Source organism: Tachypleus tridentatus, chromosome 7 (genome assembly GCF_004210375.1).
Source record: "Tachypleus tridentatus isolate NWPU-2018 chromosome 7, ASM421037v1, whole genome shotgun sequence".
Lineage (NCBI taxonomy): Eukaryota > Metazoa > Arthropoda > Merostomata > Xiphosura > Limulidae > Tachypleus > Tachypleus tridentatus.
Window position 1 is genome coordinate 127,721,512 of NC_134831.1, and position 14,798 is coordinate 127,736,309.

General features: G+C 32.6%; 1 protein-coding gene across 6 annotated transcripts in view; it reads right to left on the reverse strand.

Annotated features, from left to right (window-relative positions):
• LOC143256562 (uncharacterized) overlaps nt 1-4,717 on the reverse strand; it is a 22,725-nt gene extending 18,008 nt beyond the window's left edge. For 2 of the 6 annotated variants that reach the window (XR_013031403.1, XM_076513928.1), the window contains exons 1-4: nt 4,363-4,717; nt 3,817-3,900; nt 1,827-1,851; nt 1,290-1,437 (exon numbers count right to left, since the gene is read on the reverse strand). The gene's annotated coding sequence lies outside the window, so the exon portion shown is untranslated. The remainder of the gene's footprint in view (nt 1-1,289; nt 1,438-1,826; nt 1,852-3,816; nt 3,901-4,362) is intronic. The other 4 variants (XR_013031402.1, XR_013031400.1, XR_013031399.1 and 1 more) reach the window with 4 other exon arrangements.
• Between the last annotated feature and the right edge of the window lie 10,081 nt (nt 4,718-14,798).

Below are 14,798 nucleotides of genomic sequence, written 5' to 3' on the forward strand. Positions count from 1 at the left end.
AAAAGTAACAATAATGTTCTCTTTGGAATATTAGAAGACATCGTGCACATTCAATAACTTGCTTTTTACATTGGTAGTTAAGTACAAGAAAAGTCAGTTGAAATGTAAGGAATTTTGGCATTATCTTGTGTGAATTTAAAATATATACATATTGATGAAATTCAAAATTCCTCGTGTTCATGTTTATCTGTTTGCAAAACAGCAGTTAGTGTGCAGTTTATTGCATAGAATTGTCCTTACGTTAGGACCAGTGTTCGATCTGTGATGAGTTTAAAATGCCTAAGACGCTCAAAATTCTATCAGATTAATATGGTATTCTACAATGACAGTTATGCTCTTATTATATGCCCAGTTCTTTTTTTCAATATGTCCAGCGAATTTTATAATTACGTTCTTATCATTATTTGTTCCATGTCGTTACCTTAAAAAAAAAAGAATCATTCTGATTCATCGTAATCGGGAGATTTTATTTTATTTTATTTATATATAGCGTATAACGGGTTAAACTGTAAAATAAAAACATAAAACTAGAGAGCGCTATGAATTTGTCTCAACCCCTCCCATTGCCAATGTTCGGCACGTACATAGCGCCCTCTAGTGTTGTGTCGTTCAAACCTAAATAAGAGCATGAAAATGTAGCAGTATCCATTCATTCCAACAGTGATAATACAATATGTTTGTTTTGTTTTTGAATTTCGCACAAAGCTACTCGAGGGCTATCTGCTCTAGCCGTCCCTAATTTAGCAGTGTAAGACTAGAGGGAAGGCAGCTAGTCATCACCACCCAACGCCAACTCTTGGGCTACTCTTTTACAAACAAATAGTGGGATTGACCGTCACATTATAACGCCCCCACGGCTGAAAGGGCGAGCATGGACCCTCAGATTACTAGCCGAACGTCTTGACACGCTAGACCATGCCGAGCCCAATACAATATATAATATCAGAGTTTGCTATATGTATTCACATCACTATTCTACTTTATCACTAATTCTCTTACGTTTAACAACAGTTACCACTATTTTCCATTCCAGTGAAACTTATAAGAGTGTCCTCGTGTTTGTAGCGTTTTATATATATAATGAAAAAAACTATTTGAAATGAAACGAACTAGAGTACGTCTCAAAATTTACATTGTTACGTATTTCTGTGTGTTTTGTTTTCTGGAATCAATGTTCCTATTTGAAATAAATTATACTGGTTAGGTTAGATTAAATCACAAGTTAAGTGCCCATGCTGTTATTAGTTTCTAAAGCAATAGGTGATTCATAATTCGTTAATCATACTTACGTATGTATTGGCTTTTCGAACTAAATACTTGAGTTTGATGCGTTAGGGCAAAGAAGTCAGTATCAAACCCACACTCATCTGCTAGCTTCTTAGTTGTACCATAAGGGTCTCTGCAGTCATAAGCTACCCAAAAGAAGTTTTCAACATTCTGCAAAAATTAAATCTAATATCATGGAAATGATTTAACTCATCAGCATATTCTTTAGCTGACAGCACATTAATGTATTTTCATCATTTAAATGATAGATTTTTGCGTCGTCTGTTTTATTATTTAACTTATAAAACGTATAAATTTAAAAAAATATATTATTTAACTAATAGAGCGTCAGGAAAAAATATTATTATGGTTATTTAACTAAAACATATAAATATAAACTGTTTTTGTTATTTTACTAAAGGTTTTAACGTGGGTTTTATAATTTATCTGATATTCTATACGAATGGTAGATGTTTTTATTATCTATCTAATGTCAGCAATTATATATTACTGCAATTATATAAGGTCGACTTTTTAGCATTAAAAGCTCACATACTTACTGAAGAGGAGAAAGTAGGGGGGATCCTGAAATAGAAAAAAAATCAAATTAGACACTTCAACATTAATCTAGGAATGTATCTGAATAGTTTCACGAAAATTCATCAGGTATTTGAACAAATGCTAACGATAGAAATATTTAAGCTTACTATTATTTATACAAATCACGTACCTTACTATTCTCAAAAACCCGGCATAGCCAGGTGGTTAAAACACTCCACTCGTAATTTAAGGGTGACGGGTTCCAAACATTCTCTCTCTTTCAGCCGTGTGGGTGTTATAATGTGACGCCCAATCTACTATTCGTTGGTAAAAAAGTGGTCCAAGAGTTGGTGGCGGGTGGTAACGACTAGATGCCTTCCCGTTAATACTACTAAAATAGGAACGACCAGCGCAGATAACCCTCATGTGGCTTTGCGCGAAATTGAAAACAAACAAGCTACTCTCCATAACGTAATATTCAGAGACACGGTGATAGGTAAAAACAGGGTTTTTTCGTTGAAATATAAAAGTTAATCTCAGTTTCAGTTAGTTTGTTTATCTTACAGTAAAGTTTGAGCTTTGCGGTAAGTGTTCAGAGCTTTATGTAACAAACTTTTAGAAATGTCTTGATATTTAAAAAAACAACTAGTTTCGAAATATCTGTGTTTACCTCTTCAGTCTCATGTCGTCTGTTGGTAAGAAAACAAAACTTGTACTCAACATATAAACCTCTACGTTTGACGACCCAGAACTTTGACTTTATTTAAGAACACAGGAGGTCGAAAAGCTGTTTAGCTCAAAGTGATCTTTTGGAAGGCGTTGAAATTAAACAAATTTCTGATTCAGACACCTTTAACATTCAGTTTTTCATGGTTACTGGATTAATAAAATGAATAAATTATTCTTGGTTCCCGATCAGTTGGATGACAGAATATTTCATACAAAAACAAACATTGTCAACCTTTCCATAATTATTGTGTTTATGTGAATGTTTCAACACTTCTTCCGGTTTCATTTATATAACATTTTTCACAAGTGTTTAAGTTAGCTTACTGTTAAAAATATTCACTATGTAATTCTAAAGCTATTTTAAGGGGTTCTATATTTGCGTTGTTGCAAATATAAATATATTTCGTAATGTTGTTTGTTAATTTTATCCTGTCTTTATAGATCAAGGCTTTCATTGCTCTAAGAGAGCAAGTTGCAGTGAAATATTGTGAAATGTGGAGTTCTTTGAAAATATAGAATAATTTTAGGATCATATTGAAGTATTGCAGAATGGCATATTCTATGGACTCTCAGAAGAAATGAAAACATATTAGGTGCTATAACCTGGTTTTGGTTGTATGAAAAGATCCGAACACAACTTAAAGAATGTGTCGGTTTAAGGCTAACAGAGAGGACGGAATAATGCTTTGTCTGGTTATCCAACAAAGGAAAGTTTTCTTTTCTCAGCGTGTTCTCATGTGGTTAATTTGAACTATTTACCCTCCTGGAGTCACTACAAAAACTGGTGTATATGGAGAGACAAGACACACTTTATCCTTTTAATACATTGGATAGGGATGTTTTCCATGATTTCAGTTCGTGAACATAACAATTATGTTATTAGGTAAGAGTTGTAGGTTTGTGTGCTTTTGTTATAGCAAAACCACATCGAGCTATCTGCTGAGCCCACCGAAGGGAATCGAACCCCTCATTTTAGCGATGTAACTCCGTCGACTTACCGTTGAACTTGGAAGGGGCAATTGTGAGAGAAACAAACTCTTTCTTAAAATGTATCGCATTTTGAAAATTGCGAATAAAGTTGCTTTAACTATCTTAATAATTTAAAAGGACAATTATCACACACAATATACATTGTAAAGAACAAGTGTCACACACAATACACATTGTAAAGAACAATTATCACACACAATACACACTGTAAAGAACAAGTGTCACACACAATACACATTGTACAGCTTGCTTTAGTACAAACGATGAAGAAATAAAAATGTTTTACTTTACTTTTCAAACTTCTCAATAATTTCAAAATGGCAGCTTTTAAGAGCAGTATCCTAAAACTCTTCGTGCCTCGTGAAACAAAGGAACCTACAAACAAACAAATATCTCTAACAACGTTATACAATGGCTGGAGTAAAATCACGTAATTTCAATAAGAAAAAACAAACTTATTTTCGTAACAAATGATATAAACAAATATAGGAACAATTTCAGTGTTTGAGCTTTTATCGAAAATATTTGTTTAAGAGTTTGCTACAGTAAAAGATATGTTTAAAATCAACATAGTTATTGAATATCTAAAAACTAATAGTCATTGAAAATAATCGATTATTGTTCATGCTTCTGTTAAGACCGCGGTCATATGATATCTTCCAAATCAACGTAACGATTTAATACTTGAAGAATTATTGAACTTATGAAGCACTAAAGGCAGATTGCGTTACAATAGATCTTTGTCCTAAGTTAGAAGTTGCTGTGATATCACTGATACTATATCAAATATATAAAAGACACTATCAAATATGACTTCAGATATAATACTACTCCTACCTTGTACACCTTCTGAGTCTTGAAGAATTTCAGAAGAGTTGTTCACAAACGTGTGAGTTCTTCATCAGAATATATACAAGGTATGGATGTGCAATCTGCCCCTCTTTCTAATTTGCTGACCCAGAGCCTATCATGCTGTGATAATAAGATCACGTTATCACATTTCAGCTTTCAACAACTACCGTTATAAACTTCATAGTTTCTCAAAGGTGCAGTGGGATGTCTGTGAACTTCCAACGCTAAAATCTATTTCGAGTAGAACAAAAAGAGTAAAATAAAAATTACGAAATATTGAAATTCAAGATGGCTGACCATAAAATAAATGTCTTCACCACGAGACATGAGTTATTTTTTTGTAATTATTTACGTAAGCATCTTTCGTAAGTAGTATCTCGTTTCTATTTGATTATCACTGATAGATATGCTTCTGTTGAAAATCTTAGTTTGAAGATTAGAAATTAATTATATTCTTAAGTTTCATTAAACGTCGTGTATACTTTGAGTCAGTGTTACGTAAACCTTTTTACAAAGAAAGATAAACTTTAAATGGTTTGGTTTGTAGTTGATCATTTTACTTCATTAATAACAGTGATATTTTTAATTTGTTTGTTTTAGAGCAAAGACACATTATTTCTTTGTAATTAAGCATTAAGTTGCACAATTGGCTATGTGTTCTCTGCCTATCACGAGAATTAAAATATAGTTTATGTGTTGTAAGCCCTTATACATATTATTGTGTTACAAGGAGGCAAACTCGAAGAAACGAAACTCTTTTAATGTCTTTTATATTTTAATGAGATCTAAAATAAAACCTAATTTTACAAAGAATTCTATTTGTCATATACAATAAGCAACTTGTCAAAACATATAGTTCAAATTATGTCACCATATATTCATCAAAAGTACAACAATCTTCTTGTTTAAAAATAAGGGAAGGCCAGGAAGGTATATGTGAAAAATGTTGAAATGAATGTTTGTGAACTTCTTTCAACAAGAAAATACTAAATCCACCAATAAAAATACTTCACGTGATATTTTTTTCTTAAAAGTATAGCTACGTAACTTCGTTTTATTTATATACGTCTTGCCGGTTAATTGGAAAAAAAAAATTTCTGACCCATGCGACGTTGTCTTTACGGTACCATACAGAATATTTGATCGATGTTAAAAATATGATTTCTTAAGATACGTTTGTTATAACTTAAGTACTGTTATTTCCTAGTTCTTTAGAAACTGATTCACTTCTCTCAATTTTAACTCATATCCCTTATAACTAACTTCATAACAAACAGTTAAATATCCTAATTTTCGTTACATTTACTCAATGTAATATTTATTTATACAATATTACCAAAGAAACTAAAATTTAAAACTTGGTTACTTACTTTGATACATTTAAATTATTTAATTAATGGATTGGACTTTAGATATTTCATCTCTTAGTACAATAGCTTTTTCTGTCCACCACGGATAGAATTACGACCTGAGGAGCATGACTCATCCTTTTTCCAAGAAAAAACATTCTGCGTACATGAACTATCAAACGATGGAGCCAAAGCACATAGGACATTTCGAAGAGACAAACCTTGTTTAGAAATACAAACTATAGTATTACCTCCATCTAAAAATTGGTGGTTCTGGTTTGTTTGTATTTTAATTTTGCGCAATGATACACGATGGATATCTATGCAAGCGGTTGCTAATTTAGCAGTGTAAGACTACAGGGAAGTCACCCAGTCACCACCACCCACCGTCAACTCTTGTTCTATTCTCTCAGCAACGAATGGAGGAATTGACGGTAACATAATAACTCTACCAGACCTTAAAGGGTAAGCATGCATGTTGTAACGGCGATTCGAACCTGTGACTCTCAGATTACGAATCAAGCGCTGATGGTTTTGGTTAGGAAAGAGAAGATCATCCAAAAATCCACTGTGTTGATGTTGGTCTTACCTCTTAATGTCATTAGAAAGACGATAATTTAAACTTTACAAGGGCAAGTTGTCTTATTTCTGTTGATTGCTTTCGGTTGTTTTCTTGTTTTTGTTTTCTATAGAAAGTAACACAAGTCTTCAAAACATGTTTTAATTTCTAAGGTTGGGATGTATCGCTATTGCGAAGTTGAGTACTTTGTTGAGTAGATGTATCTCGTCTGAGTTTAATTGTCGGTCGTATCTGTTAATTATGAGGTTAGTCAACGGTTTGTCATGTTGGTGTCCTTTCTGTTGCTTACATCTTAGTTTTTCTAGTGTTTTCTCTTTGTTTCTTTACGATCATATGAGTGTGTACCGTTAATAGTAGTGTAACGTATGTTAGCTCAGATATAATGGTTACATAGATAAGATGATCGAAACGTTGTTCGCTCCTCTACATAGTACGTTCTCTATCCATACCAGCCGTTTTTACATATATATTGTTCTCCACAAGTGGGTTTTCTCGTCATCACTGAATGTTATATTTATCCACAATTCTGTGTTCAGATAGGCTACACAGGTAAAAAAAGAAAAAGAAAATGGAGTTTGTAAAGCCACAATACAGGTGTTGTCATACTGGATTATTAATAATCATCAATACAGGTGTTGTCATGTTGGATTATTAATAATCAACAATACAGGTGTTATCATACTGGATTATCAATAATCGATAATACAGGTGTTATCATACTGGATTATTAATAATCAACAATACAGGTGTTATCATATTATTAATAATCAACAATACAGGATTATTAATAATCAACAATACAGGTGTTGTCATATTGGATTATTAATAATCGATAATACAGGTGTTGTCATATTGGATTATTAATAATCAACAATACAGGTGTTATCATACTGGATTATTAAAAATCGATAATACAGATGTTGTCATACAGGATTATTAATAATCGACAATACAGGTGTTGTCATATTGGACTATTAATAATCGATAATACAGGTGTTGTCATATTGGACTGTTAAAAATCGATAATACAGATGTTGTCATACACGATTATTAGTAATGAACAATACAGGTGTTATCATACTAAATTATTAATAATGAACAAAACAGGTGTTGTCATACTGGATTATTAATAATCGACAATACAGGTGTTGTTATTCAAGGTTATCAATAATCGTCTATGAGTAACATTTAACAAATATCTCCATTTGCCATATCTATTCGCAAGGTACGAAACAAAGAGTAGCAGAGGTATTCATCTGTAGGTAGAACTGATAAAGTGTTTGATTTCATCCATGGGAAAACATTGTAAAAATAACCTTTGAAACGCAGATATTACGAAGAAGATATACTATCAATAGAATGTACGGAAACACTGCTTAAAATATCTTGTAAAATCAAACCACATGTTGATCCCAAGTGGTTCACGTATACTAGTGAAAACCTACAGAAAACAAATAACAGCAAATGTTGCATAGAGATTCAATATGTATTTATTCTTTGTGGCAAATCCGTACCTTTACACAACCCTATCAAAATACTTTACTCGTTAAGATCCACAAATGTACCACATATACTGTAATTGAGCCGAGGAACGTGACTCTTTTATTGACATTTCTTTAGAAAAGCATTTCATCAGTTTAAAAATGTGGCTACTCTTCGTGTATCATTACTGAGTGGAAAAGGGCACGTATACGTCAAGAGGTATGTCATGCACTGGTGAATATTCGTATGATTCTTCCACGAGATCTTTGTAGGAAAAAACACGAATGCGCAATGCATTCGCGCATTCAACCAGACAAAAAATGAATAAATAAATAAGTACCACCTAAAGATTCTCGAAGTGACGTCATTCAAACGGAACAAGAAAAGCAATGTCAATGTAGGTTACTGGTATCAAACTGATAGAAGATGTAAGGAAATAACAAACACGTTATTACCACGTGAGGCAAACAAAAAGCATCCAGAGATTCGTTAATGTTATTAAGCAGTTTAAAGAGTGAAATACAATGACAATACAACATGTACTGAGGCAGTTCTGAAATGTATTATTTTATAAGTAGGAGAACATGCGGCGAGTCAAATATACCAACTGAAAATATTAATATATCATTTTTATATGGGCCAAACATGATACGTAGATCCCTCAAGCAAAATAATCTGGTGGTTATAAGCTCGTAATAATCATATAGTGTATTGTAACTATGGTACTCATGTAAGGACCAATTGGCCATGTAAACATCCGATCTTTCTAACAATTACATTGGTGCAACATCTCTAGAAAGTTGAGATGATAACTGCAACAAAAAATGTAAAACTTTATACGCGTTGTCTTCTCTCTAGTCTTAGATTGCTAAATTTGGAACGACTAGTGCATCCAGCTCTCGAGTAGCTTTGCGCGAAATTAAAATAGAAACGGAAGTAGTCTAACGCCATTATTATGCAAAACAAGATCCGTATCTTGTTATAAATCCATTTTTAATAATTCAGTAAGTTAACAGTCGAATTGATTTGGGTATAAGGTACACAAGTATCAATCATTCATTACCAGTGGAATCATAGCTTCTAATTACTTTTATTATTTTCTAGTTGTTGCCATATCAATAAAACATTTTCCCCTATTTTAATTATTCCCTAACGTATTTAAAGCTGTAGGCATGTAAAAATAGTAACTTAAATATATTTTCGTATGTCATATATCAGCGACCCCAAAACCCTTTCCTTCAATATCAGAACTAGCCAACTGAGTTATACATGTGTGAAGCTAAACCATTGGTTTTAAGTACTATTTGCAAACGCTTTTGATTTCGAAATAATTAATGGACAAATTAAAATTAATTAAAAACACCTGAAAGCAAGAGCAAGTTTTATCACTATTACTGGTTTTATTATTTTATGTCAGTAATGCATGAACCAGAGGGCTATTTCTTACATATCGTTGAGTTATATTCTATTATTTATTTAATGTTAGTTTCATTAGCAATGTTAATTGGTTTGTTTTGGATTTCGTGCAAAACTGCACGAGGGCTATCAGCGATAGCCGTCCCTAATTTAGCAGTGTAAGACTAGAGGGAAGGCAGCTAGTGAACACCAACCACGGCCAACTCTTGGGCTACTCTTTCACCAACGAATAGTGGGATTGACCATCACGTAATAACGCCTTCACGACTGAAAGGACGATCATGTTTAGTGCGACGGAAATTCCAACCCGCAACCCTTAGATTACGAGTCGAAATCCTTAACCCACCTGGCCATGCTAGGCCCTCTTATAAAGCTAAGCTCGAAAAATATGTACCGGATAAGAAAGCGATAAGTTTAAGGAGTTACAAAGGTTCGAATCCCTGCGATAGACCCTGCATACAACTTTAAAACAATCAGTGTTGTTTTTATTTGAAACTTTTCTCTACAGTTTGCGAAACTAAGCCACAAATTTGTCTTTAAATGTCTTATTATGCTAAGACGCCTTATTACATAATTTACTTTCAGATATTATCCAAGAGTAGTATTTTAATATAAATTTTCGTCTTTTGATCAGTGTGTAAAATTTTAAACGCGCTGTTTTTATCATCAGTGTTTTTTACAATTGATTGAAGGTAACTGTGTGATTACGAGTTTATGTCCAGTAAAAACAGGTCCATGTTATCATGACCACACACCAGGAAATAAATTATCTTCTGAAAATGAAACTAATATCGTTGAAACTAATACTGTGGTTTAGAATAATTAATTGTTGTTAATGTTAACTTAGTGTAACTGGAAAACTTAAAGTGCTAAAAGAGTTTGAAGTAGATTAGAAATTCCGTTTTAGAATGCACTTATTGAAATGCAAAGCTTTTAATAATATCTATTGAAGTAATAGTTGGGAACATTTTAATAGGGTGTCACTTAATATTTGAAAGTTCCAAACTGTTATATGAGAGTAGTTAAGATATAAGTTTTTAATAATTACAATTTTATTGAAGAAATTATAATTTAAACTTGTGCACTACCTACTTGAAAAAATAAATAAAAAATATTTTTTCCGCTCAGTTGTATAACGTATGAATTTTTTTTTTTACAAAACATGTGATTTAAAACATACAATTCAGTAATTTTTTATAAGACACAATAATTTAACTGCCTGTAATGTTAGACAACTACCTTTCTCAAACGTACTTTAATAGTGTTAGAAAATGTTTGTTTGGACATTCTTTATAACTCCAAATCTGATGGACCTAACATGGCCAGGTAGTTAAGGCACTCGACTCGTAATCAGAGAGTCGTGGTTTCGAATCCCCGTCACACCAAACACGCTCGCCCTTTCAGCCGTTTGAGCGTTATAATGTTACGGTCAGTCTCTCTATTCGTTGGTAAAAGAGTAGCCCAAGATTTGGCCGTGGGTGGTGATGACTAGCTGCTTTTCCTCTAGTCTTACACTTCTAAATTAGGGAAGGTTATTGCAGATAGCCTACGTGCAACAGCCCGACATGACCAGGTAGTTAAGGCATTCGGCTCGTAATCTGAGGGTTGTTGGTTTGAATCCCCGTCGCATTAAACATGCTCACCCTTTCAGCCGTGGGAGCGTTATAATGTAACGGTCAATCCGACTATTCGTTGATAAAAGAGTAGCCCAAGAGTTGGCGGTGGTTATCGATCACTAGAAAGACTTTCCTTTAGTTTTACACTGCTAAATTAGGGACGGCTGGCACAGATAGCCCTCGAGTTGCTTTGCACGAAATAAAAACAAACCAAACCATATCTAATGTGTAAACTCTAATTAGGCCTAACACCTATTATTACTGTAGCTTTAATAGTACGTGCATTTACTTATTAAATTAACCATGTTTACCCAAGGAAAGTAACAAACAGTGAAGTGAAGTATTTTAGTCAGTAGTGAAAAAGAAATAAAAACACTGTATTAATAAAGTTTTAATAAAGCCAATATTTTCTATAACGGCTTCTTTTCTGTTGCTTGAATTTTTAGATAAAATTGTTTATCATGATTTTGTTTGCAGAGAAACGAATTATAAACATTTTTTTGTTTTTCTCTATTTGGTAAACGTTGTCCATGGCCATGATGTGTATTTTCCGATAATGTATTCCGCACCATTTCAGTCAAACTTATCGACTGAGCTGCTTGGTGGCGAAGGATCATCCGTAAGACCTCTTTTTATATATGATGCACCTTAAGGTCTTAATTTTGAGTGTATTAATAGTATAATATGAAAATCAGTTACGAAGGCCGAAAAATCATCATTGGTATTGAAACAAATACCGAATTTTCCTTTCAAATAAAAACAACAACAAACATTCCTCATTTTCCATTCAGATTACAGAAACTGTACTCACTCATTCGCACACAGAGATAAATATTAACGTACGTTTATCTACACAAAAGAACTAGATAATAAGAACCCCTTGAGACACTTTTGGTATCTATATCATGACTGTACTTGTATTGTGACATCAACAATACATCACGCAATAAAATGACGCATGTTTCTTTTGTCTTTCATAAAGCCTCACTGCATATAATGGTTTTTGTTTTTAAATGTTATCACAATTTTTTATCTAAAAGCTTGATTGTGAACATTCTCTTCTAACATAACCAATAAATAATAACACGCCTATGTATTGAAAGGCAACATGCTATGGTATAATTTACTGCCTGTTACAAGTAAAGTAAACGGATAAATTAATATAATAATAATAACTAACTGTTGAACAGTTTTATTTACACTAGAAACCCGATGAACGGCTGTTGGCAGAAACTTTGCTTTCGTGTTTACCAATAAAAATATTTTAACTCTGCAAGTTTTTCACTATTGTTTTCTTTTCGAACGCCTTGGCCATGCCAGGCTTTAAACTGAACAAGTTAATGAGATGTGCTCTTCTAGTTTAGTTAAAACTTTTAACTTTAAATACTTCACCTATGTTTCCTTCTCAATAAAAATCTGTTGGTTATATCTATAGGTTTGATTATTGATATTGTGATAGTTTTGCCACAGAAGTCATTCAAACATCCGATTGCAATAACATGATCTCCCCTTTTCCATGTAAATAAATATTCAGCAAATAACATTTTTTAGTATGTGTGTTCTGGAAACTGAACCAAACAACTGATATGGTACACGGAAACTTTTCATTTGAAAATGAATGTGTTTTTCTCAAAGCAAAGCCATGTTGGGCCATCTGCTGTGCCCAGTGAGGGGAATCAAACCCTTAATTTTAGCGTTGTAAATTCCAAGACATACCACTGTTCCAGCGGAGGACTTTGAAAACGAAAGGCCTGTCAATGTGTTTCAAGAAATTACTATATAATTATGCAATAGTCGTGTTCAATTTTTATACGGTTACACAGTGACGTCAACTTGTAATTGCTTAAATGTGGATTACAATGCGTATACGTCAGATGTCGCTATGGTAAATTCACACATGATATGACGTTTAGATCGCTAATCTGTGTGATATTATAAACCATTACAACACTTGTGATTTTATGTATAGTGTTTTAGTTTCATTTTACTCATCATAATGAATTTATATTTATATATGATTTGTAGAACTAAAAATATTCCACACAGACACTCCAGCATGACAAGAAACACAAACTTGTTTTATTTGATTAGGATTCGTCTAGAGTTGCTGATCTGACAAGCTCTGGTATAGGACAGAAGATCCTTGGCACCTCATACAAAACACAAAGGACCAGAAAAAAGACACTTGGTAAAAATTTGTTATTAGTCCTATTGTAATGTTATGTGTCAAAAGCTACTGATCTATAATATATCATGCTTTGCTAACATGGGCGTTACATAAAACAAGAATTGAAAGTAAAATATTGTTTATTTTTACTTTTCAACTACGGCACAGCGAATCGTAGAAAGGTTCTGAGTTTTTTCTTTATTTGATTTCTGGTTATTGTATTTTCAACTACTAACTTTTGGCTCATAACTTTGTCATCTCTTGACCGATTTGAGATCTAATTAAGTTTTGGACTAAGGAGGTCCAACCCTTTTGATTGATCTGTTTAATTACGTCCAAGTTCTCGCAGATAAATTCTTATCCTGTCTAAAATAATTCCAATTTAAGAGTAGACGGGTACAGATTCTAATGAATAATAAAATCGAATCGGATATAAGTGCGCCCCACACTTGGTATTGCTGGCGCACAAAAATATAGTTAATAAAAATGATCTCATAGATTAAGTTACTGTAATCCTGCCAAAAAGAGTTACAAGTATCACAACTTTTGTTTTCCATATTTATTAATTCGTTTTAACAAACTCTGTTCCATTAATATTATATTCCTGAGTAGCATTATCCTGATGAGTACAGGAATATTTTCACCAGTTCTGGTAAAAGTGACAATAATGTTCACTTTGGAATATTAGAAGACATCGTGCACATTCAATAACTTGCTTTTTACATTGGTACTTAAGTACAAGAAAAGTCAGTTGAAATGTAAGAAATTTTGGCATTATGTTGTGTGAATTTCAAACATATATATATATATTGATGAAATTCAAAATTCCTCGTGTTCATACTTATCTGTTTGCAAAACAGCAGTTAGTGTGCGGTTTATTGCATAGAATTGTCCTTACGTTAGGACCAGTGTTCGATTTGCGATGAGTTTAAAATGCCTAGGACACTCATAATTCTATCAGATTAATATGGTATTCTACAATGACAGCGATGCTCTTATTATATACGCAGTTGTTTTTTTAATATGTCCAGGAAATTTTATAATTACGTTCTCAGCATTATTTTTTCCATGTTGTTACCTTTAAAAAAGATTCATCCTGGTTCATTGTAATCGGAAGTTTTTATTTTATTTTATTTATATATAGCGTATAACGGGTAAAACTGCAAAATAAAAACATAAAACAAGTTAGCGCTATGAATTTTCCTCCATTGCCACTTCCATTGTCAGAGTTCGGCACGTACTTATCGCCCTCTAGTGTTGTATTACGCTAGTGTCGCCCATACTACTGAAGTTCTTAAACTTGTGTGTTTTAAATAATAATGAAGTTATATTGATATATTTATTTTTATATGTATAAACAATATAGACATAAAAAACTAAAGAACTGGTACATAGAATAACAACTCAGGTCTGGAAAAGGAAATTTTGAATACACGTATTACTATAAGGTTTATTATATTTCTTCTGTTGTTAAAGCTCCGTAAAATGTTAATTTTACAAATCAGTGTAATGAGTCTTCAAATGTAAAAGACCCAACATTTCATTTCAGACACTTTCTGCTACAATTTAATGATATGTTGTTTGAATAACAGCAATTTATTTTTTAAACAAATAACGTTTTTAAAATATTTTTATTTGAAGTATAGAAAACAGTTTTCCATCAAGTACCTGATTCTGTGATAATAAATATATACATATATATATTTCTTTTTAGTCACATACTTATTTCTCAAAGTGATTTGTCAAGAATAGACAGATGGTAATTAAACTGCATCTAATAATAAAAGTTATACCTTACGCTTTGTCAAAAG